The sequence below is a fragment of the Stegodyphus dumicola genome, chromosome X1, assembly GCF_044657685.1.
Source record: "Stegodyphus dumicola isolate Sdum_Otavi_A_Nest chromosome X1, ASM4465768v1".
Taxonomy (NCBI): Eukaryota; Metazoa; Arthropoda; class Arachnida; order Araneae; family Eresidae; genus Stegodyphus; species Stegodyphus dumicola.
This window is the reverse complement of record NC_140780.1, coordinates 196,619,993-196,643,958: the sequence shown is the minus strand read 5'-3', so window position 1 is coordinate 196,643,958 and position 23,966 is coordinate 196,619,993. Positions and strand designations below refer to the sequence as shown.

At 34.4% G+C, this 23,966-nt stretch overlaps 2 long non-coding RNA genes across 9 annotated transcripts in view; one reads left to right on the top strand and one right to left on the bottom strand.

Moving 5' to 3' along the window:
- LOC118197458 (uncharacterized) overlaps positions 1-23,966 on the top strand; it is a 471,813-nt gene that overhangs the window by 182,261 nt on the left and 265,586 nt on the right. The gene's annotated exons all lie outside the window — the stretch shown is intronic.
- LOC118197459 (uncharacterized) overlaps positions 10,484-23,966 on the bottom strand; it is a 51,636-nt gene continuing 38,153 nt past the window's right edge. The window contains exon 4 of the long non-coding RNA XR_004759607.2: positions 10,484-12,005. This is a non-coding gene — a long non-coding RNA (uncharacterized LOC118197459). The remainder of the gene's footprint in view (positions 12,006-23,966) is intronic.

Here is a 23,966-nt window from a genome sequence, read left to right as displayed (position 1 = left end):
CCTATTCGTTATGATTTAAGATATTTAATTTATTTTTCGAATTATAATTCCATTACCTTGTAATATCTACTTGTTTATCTTCTGATGAGACAACTGAAGTACGTGTAGGAACGGCACAGAAGGGTAAAAAAGAACCCTTTATTATAAACTCTTTAAAACTCACAATGCGTCGACTTGAAGCTAACAAACTACACCTCGCTCGAGCGGTAACTCAAATAACAAGAACTAAACTAAGAATTTGAAGATAATAACAAGCAGTTGAATTACTCTACAGGTCTCAGATAATCATGTTATCTCAAAACCGCTTCGAAATCTAGTGGCAGCAAAGTAAAAGCTGTTACGTCACGTTAACGAGCAATATATGCAGAAACAGAAGCTCACGCTACAAAAGTACATCGCTTGCCTACACTCTCTAACTTTCCCTTCTAGAAACCTTAGTATTTAAACCTTTTCTCATCAAAAGGTAGAATTTGCATTACTTCACGTGCGCTACCAAATTTAAATATTCTGGCATTGACAGTTAGGGGAATGAAGCCTTATAGGAAAGAGAGTACAACTCAAACTAAATTGGTTATTCAAAAATAAATATAATACCCTACAACTCTAGATATTATTAAAAACTAAAAACGCTCTGTCTCTCTCTATATATATTTATCTGAAACGTCTTTATAAATTCCAAATTATTTTAAGGAATTCTTGGTATAATAATCATAATAAAACAGAATACTTATGAGTTCTTATGGCCATACTAAATTCAGGAGCGTTCTACGGGATGGAAAATTGGAACAGTTTTCGTAACTTAATTTTCTGCGAATAATAATTGATAGACATGTGTGTTTTTGTCACTGTAATACCATGCTATGATGCTTCATATGTAAATTTATAGTTAAATATGAACAAATACTCTTTCTAAAAAGATTCTTTTTGTGCAGCCTTTTTAGAAAGTGCAGCCATTTAACTTGCTGTTTAATGCAGTAAATATATCTTAACTATCTTATACTAGTAAGGGAGCACTCAGCAAAGGAAAAATTAAAAGTATCGCGCAAATGGTACCGCACTTACAATAATTTCTGAATGACTTTATTTTCAAGAACACTTTTCCCCGCATAACTGGATATTATAAACAATTTAATGAATACTCTTAATTGCTAAATTAACGTGAAATCATAGCGAAAACCTTTAACAGAAATAACTTTTTTCGGGATATGATTTTTAAATTGATTTTTGCAAGCTATTTCACAAAATTTAATGCCAAACTCCGACCCCCCTCCGAAAAATGAGCTAAAATATTCTTATTAAATTATAAAGTCGTCTTACACTTCCGCTGTAGTTTCAGATTTTATTTAACTGAATTAATTCAAAGTACAACCGAATTGATGTTTTTAGAATGGAACGTTTCGTAGTTTTGAAAATCTTAATTTCTTGTAACGGAAGTTTAACTGTAGTAGAGAAATCCTCCTCAAGCCTGTTGAAAATAAAATATCCTAAGAGTAAAAGAAAGATGCAGCAGTATTATTTTACTTTATATCGCCTGCCTGAGGACGGCATTTTCCTTGGGGCAGGGTTGTCCCCTGTTATAACAGGCCAACCAAAGAACCATTCATCTTGGGCACCAAAACATTTATGAACCAATCGCAGTTCTTGTCACTGTCTCTGCGATTATCTACAAAAATGACAATAATTATTCGCATGCTCTGCATTTTCAGCTATTTTTCTCTTGCATTTTTATCTCCAGCTTTTATCTAAGTACAAGATAAGTATGGAGTTACAGATTTTCGTAATATTATTTGTTATGTCTGAGCTACGAAATTTATGTTAAACTATGATAAACATATACAGCTATTAAACTAAAATAAGGTAACGACTTATCAGAAGGGAGAAAGAAAAAAACAGAAAAATAAGTTTTGGGGAAGCATTTGCCAGAAGGGTGTGCATTTTTACCAAGCTGAATGCGTTTAAGCGGAAACTTCTTAAGCCATAATTTCTTCCCTTATTTTGAAAACTTTTCATTATTATTATTATTATTATTATTATTATTAGTATTATGAATTTTCACTTAAATAAATGTTTTAATGTTCTTGTAACTTGTTCTTTAATGTGCATACATCTATAAATTCATGTCCCTTTTTTTTACGCACATACGCGTGCGGATCTGCATATGCACATTTATATACATATTAATTGCCAAATGTAATAAACTAATAAAGTTAATGTTAAATCATAGAGTCTTCCTCATTATTTAATATTAATCTTTTAACTATGTTTGGCTTCTAATATATTATTAATCATAGCAACTTAATGCAAGCTTTAGAAGTACTTTCTATATTTCTTTTTTTATCACTTTGATACATATATTATTTTATCAATGTATATATATATAATCTCCCATTACATTAGTATCTACATTTCGTTTCTTAGATAATCATATATAGATTGTATCTATAATTTATAGTTAATTTCTGCTGAAAACTTTTACATATGTATATATTCTCGCTTTGAAGTTTAATGGCAGTTTTTGTGGTAACTGTCTCATTTATAACAACTCAATATTTACTTTTCGTCCAAAAACTTAATTGCAAATTTAAAAGTTTAAATGAAACTAGTTCCTTTTTTTTAATTCTTAAATTTAGTCTTAAACATTTATTTGATTTGGAAAAATCTCTGTATGAAAGCAATTGCTTCCTTTCTGCGTAATATAAGATTAGAATAATATGTAGTAGTAAAGGTCTGGATCAAGAAATTATCCTTTGTAATATCTGTATCGAAAAACATCTAATCTAATAAATTCCTTGGAATAATTGAATCCCTAGGAAGGGAAATTTGACTGTATAGTATAGTAGAATATATGGAAATCTGGAATTGAAATTGATTAACTACTATTATATTAAAATGTTACTGGTCTAATTTTCATCAAGGATAATAACAGAGGCTTTTTTAGGAAATAAAAACTAAACAAAAATTTAGTGGTGCAACAGCCCTAGTCGGCCATGTCCTGCAGTGCCCTGATATCTGATTTCTGGAAATAAGATGTTTAATTTATTTTTGAAAGTAAATCTACCGTGTGAGACTCCACGTTTAGGGCTCTTTTCACCTTGCAAACTGAATCATATATTTTAAGTTCTATTTGTTATAAATGAGAGTTTATTAAATTGATGCTTACATTCTCCCCCCCCCTCCAGCAGTACATTTATTAATGATCTTGAATTTTGTTGTCGTGTTGAAAGAGACAGTACGGTTACAAAGAAAATTAGGCATTGTGACTGGAAATTATGTTAAATTTCGCTGGCTAGAAGAAGCTAGGGCACCTAAATTAAAATACTATGTCTTAACGGAAAGTCTTTGACCATGATACGCTGATTGAAACTTCTCGCCCTACTTTTGCTTCACCTCATTTTCCTTTTAAAGAGAGTTTCATAGTTTAGTGCCTAAGAGTGGTTGATTAATCTAAGAAACAGTTTTCTTCTCCTTCCCCTTTCAAAATTGCTTTAAATAAAGGATAAGACTTGGAAAATTCAAGTAATTAGTTTGAACTGCGGTCTTTTAAGCTAAAGCATGGTGTACTTAAACTACTAAATACCATAATCTGATAATGGTTTAATCTCGAACTTCATTTGAAAATCCCCACCCCCTCAAGCCGACTTGGAGGTTTAGTGAAAACTGCTTATTACGACGTGGAAACGAGTTCGAGTCTCCTAATACATCAGAGTAGTAGCCGTATATGCTTAAGCAACAAATCTGGGCATTTGTGAATGCGATGCTTTTTGTGCAATGGGAACACAATCCCAAAAATCTCTTGAAAAATTAGAGTCAAGATCAAAGACCTTTCTATTCTATCCCCTTCTCTGCTACCGATCAAAGCTGAGATGGTTCTTAGACAAATAACTCTCGTTAGTTCGTTATGATTGAAATATTCACTCGCTTCCAAACATTTATTGATTGCGGTGTTAACAGTTTTGTACTAATAAGTGCCTTATTTATATAAGAAATTATTTGTAAAAGAAATATTTCGCTTGAAAGAATATTGCTGCATTGGAATTAATGCAGAAAAATAATTTTGTATATTTCGCTTAGTTACATAGAGCAAATTTCAGGAATTTTCTTTCCAAATAATTGATTATTAGATAAACTTAGAATATTACCATATAAATTATATGATTATTTTATTATAAATTATATTTATTTTATTTATTATAAATTATATTTATTTGATTGCAGCAGATTAAGATAAAATTCATAGAGTATTGTTTCTCAAAAGAAAACGAAATGCTCTTAATCAAATAGTAAAACAGAAAACAGGAACAGAAGTTGCCTGTGTGAGGTTTTTCATCTTTATCATTGCTATGTACATGTCCAAAGACTTTTGACATAAACTTGAAATCATAGTAATTACGCGTAACTTTCTATTCTAGTTATGACCACATGCAAAGCAAAGAATATATTTTCACAGATTTTTCAAGTAAAAAAAGGCATACGTCACCGATATTCTTACAATAGTTGGAATAAAACTATTTTATCATGGTGTTCTTTATATTAAATTGGAAAATAACATTTTGAAAACCTTTTTTGACCAAAAAGAACAACCATAAATATATAAATATTACTTCCCCCCTCTCTCACTTGAAGACTAGACATTGTTGAGAATTTACATTTACTGTAAAAAAGCAAATCGCTTGTTCTCACGAGTGACCTTGCTGACTGTAGATATACCAAACATAACCTTGCTCACTTGCCCTTAAGCAGTAAAAACAAGTAAGAGGGGGGAAATAGCAAAAGAAGTCGAAAATAATAGTCTAAGGGAATAAGCAGGGATCGGAGAAACGGTTATTTTGTCTATTTTTAGAGCAATCTAAGACAGCAGGTCTATTCATCAGCACTTTCCAGAAGGTCTGCAACGTATTCTTGGGAATTTTATCATCGCTCTCATTTTATGTGGGATATTCGAGAAAAATTTCAGGATAACATGAAAAGTTCCTTCATCTATATGAAAAGTTCCTTCATAATGAATTTCAGCTCTTATATTGTAAAACGAATAGAAATTATGAGAAAATATGCAAGTACGTAATGATCAAATTTAAAAAGCTAAAAAATCACCTTTGCTTTTTTCTTCCCTACCGCCCCTCTGAAATGGCTTTACATTCGATTTAAAATACTCATGATAAATCACTTCTAATTTTGGTATAGATATGGCTCGATTGGAAGCATACATGTTAAATGTTTCAACTTTTATTAAACGACTATAGAGTTAAATACCTCTTATGCAATCATCATCTTTTATACGGAAAAAACAAAGGATAGAGTGAGTGAAATCTTGAGGTGTTTTTTATTATTAAAGTTATTGTATTAATTTGGTATATTACCACTTGATTTAATTTTGAAGAAAACTCTCAAAAACTGAATTTCTTTAAGTTTTTGCATTTTTTCCTTCGTTTAATTTTAAATAGCAGTTTTCTACCAAATTTGCTTATTAAAAAATGTAGCAATATTTTATTATTTCTACCCGTTTCCCCTTGCATATACATTCTTTAGAATTACCGTGTTAATATAGTCTCTTAAGAACCACTGATAATCCTCTTAAAGCAGAACATTTCCTCTAAAATTAAATCACACTGCTAGTGTTAATGGACGAATTATTGGACCTAAAATTGCTGTATAGCTTTCAACGAAGCAATTTTAATGCAAAAGGAGTATTTTAATAGTCTTAAATAGCTCCATTAGAATACTTCAAAATAATCATACTTGCTTCTCTCAAATGAGAAAGAGGAAAAAATTTACTTTAAAAACCCATAATGCGAGACTATCAAGAAACAGAGGTTCCTTAAACATTTCTTACCCAGTCCCTCGAAAATAGCTGTAACTCGCTCTCGTTGAAAAGAATGAGATGGGGGAAGGGGGCTGTAGAAAACAAGAAAGAAAACGTTCTCTTCCGTACTGTGTCACGCAACTGTAAAGCTTCTCCAAAACTTTGGGTACTTAAAGTTCGCCATATTGGACTAAGCGGTAATCCCTGTGTTTTTCTTTGTCTCTTTCTATGAAAGATGTTTGAGTGTGATGAATTTCTTTTAGTTTCTGCGTGCTTTTCCTCTCTTTCTTCCCCCCCCCCCAACTAAAACCCTTTTCGTTTAATTTTTTTACCTTTTATTTCCTTAAAATCTTCGGCATTTTCTTCCGTAATTTTCGCTTCATTTCAGCTCTATAAATGGCTTTTTTTTTTTTTTTTTTTTTTTTTTAAAGTTAGAAAAGTGGAAGAAAAAGATGATTAAATCATTCATTAACTCGTATATGCTATATCAACTTCATTCTTAACTGGATCTTTTTCTGTAATTTTTAACATGTATTTCAATTCCTAGTCGCCTGTTCTTCAACATAATCATATTCGTTACATGTTTTGAAGAATAAATCGATCGTTCATTAATGTGTCTGTAAGAAAATAGAAAAGTAACAAAATGGAAAAAAAAAGTATTATGAAAAGCATTTTCTGTAACTTTTTTTAAAGATACATTTTGCTTAGAAAGCTTTAATAGGTTTGTTTTATTACTTATTTCCTGTTTCGTTGATCTCCAAAGTCAATTCTCATACCAAAGAGAAATTGAATTGACTAAATTGTAAAAATTTAAGATTGGAAAATGTTCTTTTAATAATTAACGAAAAATGGCCATTTACATCAATACATTTTAAGGAACTTCTAATACTATTATTATCCACATGAAGAGGAAGAACTTCTTGTACTGATAGTATACTTATTTTTCGTTGCAATGAACGTGCTTTAATTTATTCATGTGTAGAGAGATTAGGTATTTTTTGGAAGCAGGCAAGATGAAAAATGAGCAATCGCCTTCGCCGGGAATCGAACCATGGACCTCTGGAATACCGGCCCATCGTGCAGAACCACTACACCACGAAGGCACGCTAGGAAGGCGGGAGAAATACCTTATACATGTATGAAATAACAATCAAAAGATTATTTCCTCATTTTCGTTAAATTTACTTTGACTGTTAATAAAAGAATTTTATATTTGACAAAATAAGTTTAAAATCATAAGAGATAAAGAAATACTTTAAGGAATGTTCTAGTTTTAGTTATCATAGTTAAGTAAAAAAAAGGTCTCTCAAAAGAAAGTCTCTATTAAAGCCTGAAGACCATTCTAGGCATGAAGAAATGGGGGACAAAAAGAGAATACTTCAGAAGTCCTGATTAATTACTCACGCTCTAGTGCTCTTAAGGAATTCATCTCCAGCTCGTAACATAGAAAATATTAATGTTTCAAATGAAGAGTGTTAGGTTCAGAGCATTATACAAAAAATATTTTCTTTGCAAACTGATGTCTCAGTATTTTCGTCTAAGGACATGTATGATCCACTAATTTTCGCCTGTTGCGATTTTCATCAAGAGGTGGGTGCTTTCCGGTCCCACCTTACTTGGACCGTGAATTAATTTTTTAGTAAAAGATTTATTGATGCAGATCAAACTATGAATTAGATTCCAATAAAAATGTGACAATAATCTCTTTCAGGTTACTTCAGTACAATAGCATAATAGTACTCGCATTTAGGAATTATTTTCAGAGTTTCTCAAAATGATCATCTATCGCACTTTCCTTTTCGGTTGTTATCTTTCATAATTATACCTCCATTTGCTGTTACCTCAAATACATTCTTCCTTTTCAGTAATGTTAATAATCTCTTTCTGAAGTTAACTGCGAATAATATCGACATTCAGCTATTATACTGATCATTGGGAAACTCATGTCTTTGGGAATAAGGAAACCTATCGAAATCAAAACTGTTTGTAGCGCAAAAATGCTAAAATCTAAAATTAAACTTCTATCGAAAAAAGTGCTACAGTCGGCTTTCAGGCTTAAAAAGGGAAAGAAAGAACTATTTGAATCACAGAAAGAAAGGAACCATTCCAAAATAGTGGGTGTAAATATAACTGAGAAACTGAGTAATAAGATTGTAAGGATTATGTTAATTTTATTAAAAGTTAAATTTTGAGTTAAACTTCCTTTCCTATAGATTCTTACTTCAACTTACCACTTCCAGCCAGAACGTAGTTTTAGAATCGCGTCTGAATACTAATGAGGAAGAGCTGTATATAACCGCGAAGTTCGACAGTCTTAGTGAGAGAGATACCAGATATTCTGGCTGCAAGTAGAGCCATAATATTCAGACGTGATTCTAAAACTACTTTCTGGCCGGAAATGGTAAGTTGAAGTAAGAATCGATAGAGAAGGAAGTTTAACTCAAAATTTAACTGTTAATAAAATTAACATAAACCTTGCAAGATCAGAAAAAGTTCAGATTTTAGTTATCACCAAACTACCGGTAATTAACGGAAATTTGAATTGGTGTTGAGATCCGAAGTGGGAAAGTAGGAGCGCATTTACTATATCTGTTCTTCCATATCCGACACAGAAATAAACACTTTATACCACACCTCTCTATTCCTGCAAGAGCTCTCCGTGAACTGTAAAAGAGCCACCACTTTCATTTCTGCAATCAGTTGCTCTCAAGATAGGATCGTTCAACTCTAGTCTACAAGAGCACGTTTAATTATCAGTGTCGATTGTATGGGAGAGTAGTATAATAAAAAAAAAAAAAAAAAATAGCGTTTGTAATTAACATTGGGACATAAAAAAATTCGATTTGACTTACAAACTATCAACCGGAAATGATAATTTACTTAAATTTCGTGCTGCTGGCATGTCTCCATATGGAATTGGAGGTCATGTACTGGCTACAACAGATTTTTCTAATTAGGTCTCATCCATTCTTAATTCCAGCGAGTGAAATTTCACATGAAAGGAAAACATCATTATTTAAAAGAACTAAAATATTTGGCAGCGTTTGGATAAATGTATATCCCCTCTAAGTTAAAGAAAATGCCCTGTTTGAAAGACGTGAGGTAGAAAATTCATTCATTTATCAAGTAAAAGGAAATTCTAGAGTTAAAATCTACACTTATTCCACAATGCTATCGGCAAATTATATGCGTGAAAAAAAGGTTCACTAACTTGTAATAATTAATATATTATTTTATTTCATTATTCCCCTTCTTTTAGGATGGGACAGTTTCATATTATTTAAATAGCAGAAAATTGCATTCTGCTCCTTTCATCTTTTCTTGGCATCATTAGAATACGATGTTTAAAAATAATTTCCAAATTCACGTTAAAATAGCTGAAATTAAAAATTAAATTTCAATAATGTTTAGAAAACAATTAGCATCGTATTTGTCTTTTAGGTTTATCTGTGTACGATTACATTTGCACCTTTTTATTATCCAAGAAGTTGTCTTCTTCACATCGTAGTACTCATAAATTTATTCCTTTAACTTTTCTATAAAAATCCTATAAAAGTTAAAGAAAATTGTATGCAAAATGATTATAGCTAATGATATAAAATAAGAAAATAAAGATGGTTGAAAAGAAAGATTTGAAATGTAAGATAATTTTTAGTGAAATCCCTTTATTTAGGCTATCGATGGTCTGGAGACCGTTGAGCCACACCTATTTATTTTTACTAGAGTATTCTTCATCTTTGTTCAATTATGAATTTTATTTTCCGAAATGTTTAGTAGAAACTATCATTTGCAGATCTGAATGCGTCTGAAGAATGTGTGTTGCTTTTCATTAGACTTTACATGCAAATTTCAAGCACAGTAAGCAATGTATTGAAATGTTTCTTCCCTCTCCCCCCCCCCAAAAAAAGGAATTTTTTTAAAAATGTATTCAGATACAATAATGAATGTGATCCAGAATAAATGCAATTAATTTATGTGAAATTCAGTGTGATTCAACCTTCAGAAAGCACAGAAACTAATGCCACTGCTCAGACTGCATTTTTACAAGTTACAAATGAAGATTTAATAGCTGTGTAGCTGAATAAAGTTATAATAAGTATATAACATTTGCATTTTTTACATTTAATTAAAAATTGTTCTTATAATTTTTCATAAATCTGGCCCTGCCATGGCCTTTTTTTATACTTTGGTAGTCCTTATTCAGTTTGAAAATGTGTATTAAATGAAAGGCAAGATTACTGGCCTAGACTTTTTATTAAAATGTTTTTACCTGTCAAATTTGTTTCATGTAATTTCAGTCGGGGCTTATTTGTTCATTTATCCAATGGATATAATAGAAAATAGCGTACTTATATTACTTTGGCCTTTTAAAGGTCATCTATTGTACATATATGTAGGCACTTAAAGATTCAATATTTAAGTGCCTGGCAGGAGATGGATAAAATAAGGAGGATTTTAGTTTACTCTTTACTGGTAAAGTATAATGTGTGTAGTTATAACTGCGTATTGCACAATGCACATATGAAATTAAAAATTAAATTTCAATACTTTACTTATTCATTTAATTTTTTCTACTCTCCTGTAATATAACCAGATTTACTGTTCAGTTAAAAAAGTTGTTGTAGTAATTCACCAAGAACTTTGAATAAAAAAGTATGGCTATCTATAAAATGGTACCTTTATTTTATTCTGACATGGCTCATGAACTATTGGCTTAAATTCAGCATTTCTGTAGGATGACTGTAAGTGCACCTGCGAATACAAAGGAAACTGAGGGTGAATACAAAGGAAACTTGGAAGTAAATGGCTAAATTCGCAAAAGAGATAACTCGGGGAATACTGCTTTATATTTTGACGAGAGGAAATTTTTTGAGAAATTGCTAACATATTTGTTGAAATGTAACTTCACAAAGCAGGTAGTACGCAACACAAAACGTCCAAGTTTTCAATGAAAGCTGCACCACAAATGATGCAGTCAAAGTCTCAAATCTAAATCAAAATTTTATTAGACATTTTACTGGAGATGAATCTAACATTCATTTTTACCCTTCAAAAAGTGTAAATGGAAATAATTAAGAATGCAGGAATGATATAACAATGGGGGGCATTTCAAATAGGTCATTTAATCTAATCGGGGTAGTTGCAAATTCCTCTAAATATTTTTCAAGGTTGTATTCAGAATGTAGGCTTACTTTCAATACAAAAGCTGCTGTTATTGGACAGAGTTTCTTGCACTGAAGATTTTATTGTATTTTGTTTTAATTTTTCTATTTTTTCATAAAATTATATTATATGAAAGCACAATATGTAGTATTCATGTGTAACTTGTAAAACTTTGGTATTAATTAGTCAGTGTTTTATTGTTTATTTGATTTTGCTACTTTTTTCTCTTTCTTTCCCAATCAAGCCTGTTCAAGAAGAAGTGAATTCAAATATTTGAAACAGGGCAGCGAAGGATGTACAATAGTTAACAGCAAGAGTACAAAACTGTGCTTTGTGGGATTAATGACAGTTAAGAGCTACGAACTGTGCATAACAATTTCAAATAACGAAATAAAATATGTAAATCAATATATAATATAAAGAAAATAATCTAGTTGTCGATTTGTTTCTTAAAAATTTCGGATTCTTTAATAAAAATTTTCTTTCTGCACATCTAATCCCTTAGACCACCCCCCAAAAAAATTTGTAGGAAATCCCATAGAGAAGGGGACTAAAGGTCAAGAATTGCTTCTAAAAGCGAAAATCAAGACACGTTATATATCCTTTAACAATCTATTCTAAGTTACACCGATCACTGATGACAACACCTATATCAAACAAAAAAATACCTTTATTTAGATCAAACATTTTCCACGCGGGTGCCATCACAGGCAAGTATGCATTGCATTGGGAGAGAGGGAGAATACCGCTGAACGCAACATGGCATGAGGGATGTTTACAATCTCACTCAGTATACAATCCTTTAAATCCACCAAAGTTTACGGATTAATCTCTTGATATTGCTCTGCAAAACGATTTTTCTTTATTAAAAACACACAAATTTTATTAAAGAGTTCCATGAAGGAAAAAAAGTGGTACCATTTAAACACTAAAATGAAATAGCAGAATTTTGCATCAAACTGCACACAAGTCTTCTCCTGTACGAGATATTTCGAGGTCATCTTTCATGGCTTTCTGGGTTTCCCTATAATCGTCTTCAGATCTGAAATAATACAAACATAATCAAACACAATCAAGAGATATTAAGTCACTCGTTTTCTCACACATTATTTTAAAGTAAATAGAATTAAACAGCCATAAAAAGTTGTTGAATAAAAAATTAGTGTGAAGTAACAGTGTACCAGAAAATTATCAAAACTGATATATAATGGAGAACTTCCAACGAAATGAAGATAAAATAGGAGGATGAAGATTAAGAATTTAGATGCAATAAATTCTATACACATTTAATAAAAACTATGTATTTAGAAAGGCATACTTTTTTATGCTTGTTTGCACTCTCTTTCTGGGGGATTCCAGAATTTTGAGACAAGACACCGATCACTCATGACAACACCTATATCAGAGAAAAGAATACCTTTCTTTAGATCAAACATTTTCCACGTGGGTGCCATCATAGGCAAGTACGCATTGCATGGGGAGAGAGGGACAATACCGCTGAACGCAACATGGCATGTGGGATGTTTACAATCTCACGCTGTATAGAATCATTTAAATCCGCCATAGCCCCCCAAACCAGAAATCCATAGGTGTCAGATCGGGGATCGCAGAGGTCACGGAAAAGGATAATGGCATGAGATGATGCGATCACCAAAATGCTGTTCCAGAACCCTTTTAACAGATCTCGTTATGTGTGGAGTTGCACCATCTTGCATCCAAACAATGTCATTACGTGCATTCCGCCTACATAATTCCGGTAATACATAATTTTGCAGCAAGGCTGTATACCGAGAGCTTGTTACAAAGCATATTACAAGGCCCGTCGGTGTCGCTTCCTCAGAGAAGAACTGGCCGAGATCAAATGTGGCTGAACCACACAGTCCCTTTAACGTCAAATAATGGTACTGGTACCACAGAGTAGGGATTCGTCTCTGTCAAGTGAACACAATTCTTAATATTAATGTTGCCATTTAAGTTGAAATGCACCTCGTCCGTCCATAGTATGCGAAATGGTCAGTCGTTATCAGCATCATATCATATTAGAAATTCATTTGCAAAGTACAGACGTACAAAGTACAGACGTTGTTGTTTGACTTCTGAATTAGTACAGACGTAGTTGTGGGTCCCCCGGCTGCAACATTTGGACGCTCTCGTACCGGTAGGGAAAAGTGGAAATTCGGCTTTCACTTTGTTCGGTTAATTTAATTTTTCATCCTTTTAATGAAGTAATATCGACAGTAACTTTTCAAAATATACTTGATTATTTACTGAAAAACTAGAGCTAATAGTAAGTATTTTTTCCACTAAGGGGGAATAATTTGAGTAGTTTATTATTTTAAGGTTTTCTGAAACCTGTTTTATTTCAACAACACTCACTGGCAAAGTTAAAAATATTCAACGGGCACTTTCCTAATTCAGATATGATTGAAATAAACTGTATTCCTAAATTTTCTTCAAAAGATCTGATCTTGCATTAGCGATAATTATTATACAAGTAACGCGGATTTTAAAACTAAATACTTTTAACATAATATCTAGCCTTTTTATAACATTTGGGATATTTAACACCTATGTAATCAGCTTCTCCTTTTAAAATACCTAAGTCTAACGGCAATTTGTCACCAGTTAGAAAATGGAAATCGGAAGCTGTCTCGTCACATCTCCATTTCAACTGACAGATTAAAATATCTGTCCCTTCTTCCATTATTGACTCTTAACAATCTGGTTTATTAACTTTTCTTTTTCACTTCTCTTTATACTCTACTGATATATTCATCTTTAAAACTAAATTTTCCCATGAAGAATATTTTGTTTTATTTTCTGTAAAGAAAGAGATATAGTAAACCCTTACAAACCGAACTTGCGGAATGCGATTTTACGTATACGTATTATCTTACTTGTCTCCATTTAATTTTTCCAAAGAGAGAATTTCAATCATACGCTGTACGCTGTAGAGCGTCGGCTGCGTTGCGATAGCAACATACACTTACCAGACTTCAGACGTAAAAGGAGGTTTAAAATTCTGACGAGAAATAATTCAGCATATGTCGCCACTGAGTCATAAATCCGCTAAAATGTAACTATTCCTTTTGTGGTTTCGTTTCGCGCATTTCTATAAGCGACATCATAGAACTCGATCGTTGAAAAGAGTATAAATTATTTTTCTATGGACTTTGCTGTTTACAAGAGAACACTCGCGCGCATGTGTGGGCAAACGTACCTAGAGCTGCCCGCTAGCTGAGTGACTCAACTCGAATTGCTATCTTTTCACTCGCCCTATCAAAGCTGTAATCACGCATTTATAAGTGTATATCCTCTTTTGCTTTTGCATTTGTATGTTTTCTAACTTGGAAATTCAATATGCCATCTAAAAGGAAGAATGAAGATGATAAAGCATAAAAAAGGGAAAAAAATGGTTTTGACATCATCTTAGAAAAATAGAAATTTTAGATAAATTTAAAAATGGTACAGATGCTTTATCTCTTGCAAAGAAGCTAGCTGTAAACGAATAAATGAAACAAGCATAAGAACAATGTAGAAAAATGAAGAAAAGATTCTGTCTAGTGCCAAAGCTTCAGGTGATACTTCGGGAAAGTTTGCTCAAGTTTTAAGAAAGATAGAAAAAATGTTAATAGCTTGTATTAAAATTCAAGTAAATGAAAAGGGCTGAGTTGGTGATGGTACTGCTAACTAACACAATACTTTAGATTTTTTTTCTTTCCTTTTAAATAAAGGTGGTTAGTCTTCAGGTATCAAACTTTCAAACAAGCAAAACTTGAAAACTTAAATCGTTGGCTTGAAAACTTAAATTGTCGTTTCAATTTACATAATGTAATGTAGCAGGAAGAAGCTGGCTCTGCAGATAAAAAAGCAGCACAGAAATTCAAACCCAAAATTTTGAAATTAGTTGAAGCAAAAGGATCACTTCCCGCAACGAGTTTTCAATGCGTATGAGACGAGCCTATGAAGCGAATGGGACATCAAAACTACATCACAAAGATACAAAAAGGTTGCCCCTAGTTTTAAAGCCTTTAAGGTTATATTCGCATTGATTTTGGTGAAAATGCATCAAGCGACTTCAGGTGGAAGCCTCTGCTGTTTTAGCGATCTTAACGTCTCGGACATTGCAAGGAAAACATTCTGAGCAATTGCCGATTGTGTGGAAGTGGAATAGTAAAGCTTGGGTAAAAAAAAAAGGCCCTCTTTAAATTTCATTTAAAAATTAATTCTTTGAAGAAGTCGAATATTATTTATAACAATGAAACCTGAGCTTTAAAGTTCTCCTAGTTCTCTATAACGCTCCAAGACACACTGTTGAAGCCCTTACGATCAATGCATCCAAATATAAAGCTTTTATTACTTCCACTGAAGTCCGCATCCTTAATCTAACTAATGGATCAAGGAATTATAAAGCCATTCAAAACCTTATTACGTCAGGCGCATTTGCTTCTCTGCAAAAATATAAAACACTAGACGAAAGAAAGCACGATATACTAGAGGCATTTTGGCATAAAAACCTAGAACAACATAAGACACTGCACAGAAATGATTAAACTCGCACCAGAACATATGAATTCGAATGCTTGTTGCTTGTCAGCTCAGGCCGGAAACTTTCAGCAATTTTAAAAAAATTCCATCACTTGAAAACGAAGACAAGGAAACTGTGCAAATTATAAAAGCAATAGACAGCCAAGAATTTTTAACTAAGGAAGAAGGAGAAATAAAAGAATTATTCAAGAATGACGATGGTGAAATAACAAAAAAAGAATTGGATGGTCTTATAACACCAGTCGACGGTGAAAGCAGCAACAATGAGGAAGATAAAGAGCTTTTAACCCTTTATGTCCCAAATTACCTTATTTTTACAAAAAGAGTTTGTAACTTTTTTATTATATTCCTTTGTACATGAGATATAGCTCACATTAAACTTACAAAAATGTTACAAGTTTTTCATTGCTTTTTTTTTTTTTTTTTTAATTGGGGCTTAAAATTCCCATTGGGACACAAATGAGTGATTTTATTGCTGGGACTTTAAAATCCCGTGGGGAAATAAAGGGTTAACATACAAAAAGTTAAGTGAATTGTTAAGATGGCACAGACATTGTCTGATTTTGCAATGGACATTGACTCAAATGAAGGAAGAAGAGGACAGATCATGAGAGGTACTAAAAAACTTTGCACTCCTTCCCGCAAAACGTTTAATGAGTTGCGTCAGACATTATCGCCAGCAAAAATCACCATCTAGTTAAAAAAATTACTGTATCATGTACCTACATATTACGCAGTAATAGAAATACTTTCAATTAACATTTGTTTCATTTTTTCCTTTTAATTACAATAATATTTATGTTTTTATAAATTATATTTAAATATATATAATTATATTTATATATATATATATAAAGCTTGGTTTTCTTATCTATCATGAACTGGAATCAAACTCTAGTTAAACTGACAACGAATTATCGCGAAGTTAACAACAGAGTCTGAGGAAAGTTTTTAAAACAAACCTGTAGAATATATATTTAGTTTTATTAACCAGTTATTTTATGTTAATTTGCTTTGCTGTCTTCTAGTTTCCCATTTTCCTGTCAGAATATAAATTTATGGCGGTTAGAGTAGACTGAAGGGTACCTCTTGTATTATCGCGAAGTTGTTGTTTCATTTATTGCCAAGTTGTTGTTTCGTTTATCGCTAAGTTGTTTCATTTATGGTAGCCTGAGTAGTTGAATGTTTCGTAAATATACTTTTACCTAGAACTGGGTGATCTTTTGACTTTTTAAGTGAAAAATATATCGATGTGTACATGGATAAAGTCAAGGGAGTGCGTAATGCCTAGTCAAAGTATTGCACAAAACTCCAAGCGTAAAATTTTGAACTCATTTGCTTAAAGATGCTGTTAGTTTCATACCGTTGCAATAATTCACCATTTCAGACCTTATAAACGTTTGAGGGATGTATAATACACTGGTGTGCAAAAATTAAGAACAAGACGGTTTTTTCAATATAACTTTGTACAAAAGCTTTACAAATCAACACATTTAATACCGTAAGATCCCCAATGCGTAAAGACATGAGTAATGTAAGCAGCACATACTAAAAGAGAAATCAGAGGGATAAAAAGAAGCTTTATTGAAAAAGTAGCATGGAGCGCAATGCGACTGAAGGCCGAAACATCCCTGTGATGCGTGTCCAGCAAGAAACATCCGGTCTTTAATAGGGGATATGATCTCCCCTGACTGCTAGGCAGGTTTCACAGCGTCTGCCCATGCTGAGAATGAGGGTGTCAATGAGTTGTTGAGGCATTGCTGCCCATTTGTCTTGCAGCGCCAATCGAAGCTCCGGAATCGTTACTGGTGGTAAGGTACAAACTGCCAAGCGTCTGCCTAGAAACTCCCATACATGCTCGATGGGATTGAGATCCGGAGATCGTGCCGGCCAATCCATACGTTCAATATCCTCACTCTCTAAGAGCTGTTCGGCAGCTACTGTGCGATGACATGGTGCATTGTCGTCCATGAAAAGGAACTGCGGACCCATAGCGCATCTAAAAAGACGCACATATGGAAGAAGAATCTCGTTACAATAACGGGTCCCGATGACTGAACCTGCGTCGAAGATGTGAAGGTCTGTACGACTACCAAGCATGATGCCTTCCCAAACGAGAACACCGCCACCTCCATAGCTGTCCCTTTCAATGATGTTCGAGGGATGATTGGCGGCTTCCCCGCTCTCTCCAGATGAGTATGCGATGAGAATCGCTACTCAGACTGAATCTGCTCTCATCTGTAAAGAGTACTCGTCCCCATTCATTGTCTCTCCAATTTCGGTGTTCCCGGCACCACAGAGAACGCCTTCTCCAATGGGCAGGCGTTAGAGGTACACACCGTACAGGGCGTCGTGCAAACAGACCACCACCGTGCAGTCTTCTGGCCACGGTAAAACGCGATATCGGTCGTCCAGTCGCCTGTGTCGTGCGTCTAGCGATTTCTCCCGCTGTCTGCCGCCTGTTTCTTCTGGCCTGTAAAGTAATATACCGGTCATCTGCGGGTGTGGTTCCTCGTGGACGACCACTACTAATCCCCCGGATAGCTGTTCCTGTAGTTTGAAATTGTCTCCAAAGTCGTGAAACGATGCTCTGCAGCCACACTTGTCACACTGCGGCCTTCCTCCAACTTCCCAATGATTCGACCTCGGGTAAAAGCATCCAGATGTCGTCTAACAGATTGATTATTTGCCCTTTCTCGCTGAGGCAGCAACTCGGTGTGATTTTAACTGCTATACGGCGTGCAATCTCTTTGCCAGAAATACTGATCTTACACCGACAATATGCTTTATACTACTCAGACACTCCCCCATTACGTCTATCTGCATATCTGCGCATGTGCTACCGTACATCACCTTACTTAATCTCCTGATTGGTCTTTCTGTCCGCTCTGCCTCTTCGTTCAGCTGATATGCTAATTTTTCGACTTCGTCCTTAATTTTTGCACACCAGTGTACATTTGAGGGATATGTAATTTATATATATGAAATGTAATTTCTCATACATTATTTGTTTTGTGCAGCCGGGGCAACAGGAATGAGACAAATTTTGGAATATAAAGTGCTAGGTTTATTTTAGCATCCATCTCACAAGCGTTCTAATCGTACCTTGAGCAGAAGCCCTACTTATACATATGTGTGCGTCACGAGGCTCATCCAATCAGCGATATTAATTGAAATCACGAGGTGACGCTATCCTCTCATCAGGAGTGTTCTAAAGGACTTTATGTAATATGACAGATTTATGACTTTGGCGATTTGGCGGGCGCCAACAAGTTAATATATTTTATACTAAAGAAAGGATTTCGCCAAAATTTAGGAACAGGGATGCAATTTAGGTAGAGAATCGCCAACACATTATTAAGCAATATTAATAGAATTTAATTTAATCAATTGATTTTAAAATATCATTACATATATATACACATAAATTACACTTCACATTTCCTAGAAGAAAATTCTTCATATATATAACATCAATAACTAACTGAATATTATATAAAATATGTGATAATAATTTTTCTCTCTCTTTAAATATTTAAGTTATTAAAAATTAAGCTCTTGATTTGATTTGGTTAAGTTGTCAAGGTAAAGTAAGCGAGTTAGTAAGCGCTCAAGAATGTAATGATTTTTTTAGTGCTTTAAGTATAATATTTTAAGTTGTGCTTCTTGGTATTTCTTAAAATTCAATTAAAAATCTTAAATACGGCATTTTTAAATTTCGCAGCTTATTTGGGTGCGAGCTTATTTATCTGCCTCCTAGCTGTGAGGCAAGCCTCTTGTCCCCGGCTCATCAGTCAAGCAATCCCAACTTATTTTTCTAAAGTCTCCGAACATCAGATTCTTTCCAAGTCAAGAAGAATACATGGAATACATGCATACAGTGGGAGTAAATACTAACCTCATTATAACTATAATGACGTCAGGTCAATATGAATCTCTTTCTGCCATTTGTTATGAGATTAATACATAAAAATAATTTACGTAGGGTCGATCACGCATTAGACCCTTTTTCATCATAAACATGGATTTGAAGTATGGTAAAGAAAAATTAAAACAGTTACCCTAGGTTTTTCTAGTTAAGCTTTCTCAGTGATATATATGAAGTCATTGGAATCATTAAACGCTAATGAACTTTCCGTAATGAACTCAGGTATAAGAGATAAAATCATACAGTTGCAAATATTCCCAGAGTACTGTAGGAAATACATGAAAGATGAGATTCCTGAGGTGTTTTAAACATCAGCAACTAGACAGTCTCAAACTTGGTAATAGCTGTCGTAATTTTATGCAAGAAAATTCTTTAGAGATGAATGCTAAATTTCTCTCTTTTAATTGCAGCCAACTGTTAAGCCGATGCTTGCAGGTGTAGAGAGACGTAGGGACAGGACGTGGCAGTTAGCTTGAAAAATTTTACTTCTTATGTAAATCAACTAGTGAAACTAGATCTCAGTTTGACTGACTCTTAATCTGTACGCTATTCATAAATAATAACAACATTGCAGAACAAATTATTCTTCAACATATAAATGGGAATGTAATTAAAAAATTAAACTTCTAGGCTCTATCAAATCACTCCATTTACATTACAGTGACATATTGCTTACGAACGTGATGCGAAATTATATTTTAATATGTAGTTCCCGAAACAGAAAGGCAGTTTCCACTTTGGGAAGCGAAAAATTCTCAAACGTTCTCCGCATTTTTTTTTTTTTTCCCAAATCATCAAGCAGCTTAAAAAAATTATTTAAAAATTATTTGTGCATTTAAGTTCAAAGCGACTCATTTGCTTTTCGATTAGCCCGCAATGCAAGATTTACATATATTTTAATGAAATGTAGGTTCAAATTTTATCATTAGACAAGATATAAATTTAAGTTCCGAAATTATTATTACCTCTTGAATAGTGAATTTACAGTTCGAAGTGAAAGCACAGTCAAGAGATGTTTCCTTTCTTCATGTTTTTTTCCAGCATAACTGACGTAAACTGTTTAGTCAAAGTAACTATTTTTCCTCTTAATTAATTACCATGTTAATTAACTTGTATTCATATTCATGTCAGAAAAATATTTTTTAAACATAACTTGAAATGTAAAATTGTTAAAACATTTGCTTTTTTCACTTTAGTTTATACTCTAGTGTGGAAAACTTAAGCAACTTTTCTGATCTGGGCCGTAATTTCGCAAAAAATTAACTGGAAGACATAAAATTCATACTACAGAGGTACCATATAGTACTTAAAGGATGAGGAAAGCAGAGTAGTAAAAAATTAATAGGACGCATGCAGTACGGGACGAACAGAAAAAGGTTTTATTGACAGAATGGCGTTGGTACCTCCCCACACACACACACAAAAAAAAACGGCCTATCTGGCCAAGAGGGAGAACAACAATCCAAGGAGCCTTAGTAAGGGATATGATCCCCGTAACTGCAATGGTTGCGTTGCACTGTCTGCCGATACTCAACCCCAAATTATCTAACAGTTATTGGGGCAAACGTTCCCATTCTTCAAGGAGCATCTGTTAGTTATCTGGCATTTTCCGAGGATAAGATTGTGCCACCAGGCGTCTCTCTAATGTATCCCACACGTATTCAATAAGGTTTAAATCAGGAGAGCACGCTGGTCAATCGATTTTGTGGATATCTTCACTTTCCAGGACTTCCTCAACAATATGAGTCTTGTGTGCCCGTACATTAGCATCAATGAAAAAAAATCGGGACTAATGGCACCCAGAAAAGACGCACGTGAAGAAGGATTATTTCATTACACTAATAATCTCTGGTAAGTAAAACTCTGTCGAAAATGTGGAGTTCCGTCTGTCAGTTCATCTTAATGCCTCTCCATAAAAGCATGGTGGAACTACTCCAATGGTTACCTTTCTCTGAGGTTAGTGGTATGAAAGCGTGTTCCTACCTCTCTCCATATAAACTGGAGCCGAGGATCGTTTGTCAGACTGAAACGACTCTTTATCGATAAAGAGAACGTGACTCCACTGATGAGGTGTCCAGCCTTTGTGTTCTCTATACCACTATAAACGGTGCAGCCGCTAAGCTGCTGTTAATAGTATGCAGCGTTCAGGACGAATAGGCCACCTTTATGATGTCGTCTGGTGGCCACGACGAACTAGGACATTTGTCTTCTTGATCGATGTATCGCAAATGCTGTTTATTACTTGGCCGACTACCACTAACCTTTCTTACAGCTGTATGTATCAACTGGAAGACCTTTCTAAGCTCGTGAACTTCTTCTTTAGAATGAGTTTGTCAGGTATCAGGAATCTCCTGCGTTTCAATAACATTTTATGCCACACGCAACCAAACCCGATGCTTCTTAGCTCCGTGTTTTTGGGTCGTCCACTTTGACTATGCAGTCTAACAGCCCTTTAATAAAGCTCAGGTGTAACTCTTTAGTATTGAGAATACCTAAAGTTGTTGTTGTTGTTACTTATGCTCACTTGTCTGACAGTAACATTCGCTCAAGCCCATCAAATTCTTCGTAGCAAGGAGCACAAGATACGCCCGTTGTTGGCAACAACCTTCAGCGCATTACAGGTGACAGGGAGATTTAGCTCAGTTCCGCCTCCAGTTTTGATGGAGAGCATCTTGGGGGGACGGGTCCCATCACTCTCCCCTTCCACCAAACCACACGAGAAACTTCTCAGCTCGCTGCATATTTAGAGCGCCGCCATGCCATACTGTACATTTACAAAAATATATGCCTTCTCCGGCGACACTGTACATTTACAAAAATATATGCCTTCTCCGGGATTCGAAATCGGCACTTCACGGCAGTCAGGGACGCTAGCTACTATACCGATTTGGTGCCGAGTACCTAAAGTAGACAACGTTATCAGAAATTCAAGGTCAGTAGCTTTTCTCGGATAAACATTTTTCAGGATGTCCCTCAATGAGTACAGCCATCTTGACCACCGTAAGAGCCCCCTGAAGATATAACCTTCATATCTGTCTCTTTCGACAGTCTTCGGGACTGAACTATGCTCCATTCTTTTGAGATTTCCTTTTTTCAACCCAAGCACTTTGGCAATTTTCAATTCTCGGGCACGTTTCTTTTTTTCCTTTTTGTGCTCCTGCATTCTATTTTTAATTTGATTATCTAATGAGGCAGTCACGATTTTAATAGCTTCCTGACCTTCTCCAGATGTTGATTAAGTAACTTGAGCAGACCTCACTCGATGAAGGTTTCATTTCTGCTCCTTAGATCGAATTCCTCTGGGTTTCCTTGTTTGAGAAGAAAGGTCTAACTTAGAGTTTTTGCCTGCAAAAGCAGAATTTCTAGTTATACTGCCATTTACAGACATATATAAACTAGAAAAGAAAGTGAAGGATAAAAAGTATTGCCCCAGTATTGCCTGCTCCTGGGTAAAGCAAAATACTCTAGAAGTTATTAGGCATTCTACTGGCTCCGTTAAGACACTGTAACCGCAGTGTCATTCACCCTAGGCACGGGTTCCACAGCCACAGGGTTACGGGAGGGAGTTTGCGGCTTCTTATTAATTATTCGAAGCTATCCTGTGAGATAATACATTACATTCGGCTACCCACCCCCTGCCGAAACGCCTGATAGCCACTCAGGCTCCAGGAAGCTCGTGAAACAACGCTTTTATCATTTCCAAATTCTTGGGTGCCAGTGATTCTACCACGTTTAAAGGTGTTTTGATGTTTCCTTGTACAGCCATACTGTACGAACAATCTCACTTTCACTTGCAGAAGAATGTCTGGAAATGTGCCTCCTTTCTTTCTTTTTCTAAGTTGCTTTGCAATGCGCACACTGACTATTCACATTTTGCGACTAATGACGTACGCTCTGATGTCATGGTGCTGATATTTGCATATGCACCATCTTTCAACTGAGTTTGGTTTTTCATTTGGCTAATAAGGCACTTTCCTCTCACCAGCGCTCTTCTCCCTCACGCTTTCAGAACTTTGAGAATAAAGACACTAAATAACTGCGTGAATAGTGAATGATGAGATATTTTCTTTAAGGCATTTAAATTCAAGGGCAAAGCTCTTGCAAATTTTTCCGATATATGTGTGGTTGAATAAGCTGTAGTAGCTACGTCCTCATAAGATCGCTTCAAACTTATTTTATGTTCGCATTTTAATAGCAATTGATCTGCCAAGGGGGAACCTCTGTAACTATTAAATCGAATTCAAAGGATAAAAAGTCACAAATTATTTCCGCTCATCGCCGCTGCGGGTATGAGTAATAGCGTTGCAGCTGCTTTCAGTTTATGCTTGCTTTCTTATAAGAAAGCAAGCATAAACTGATAAGTAAAGGTAAACTGATAAGTAAAACTGATAAGTAAACTGATAAGCATAAACTGATAAGTCAGGGTAAGTTCAAAGGCTCTTTATCTTCGCCCGTGAATCTTCAGAGTTCTTTAATAGAATTTTAGAAATCGATAATGTTCTACTTTTGACAGTAAGCTATTTGAGG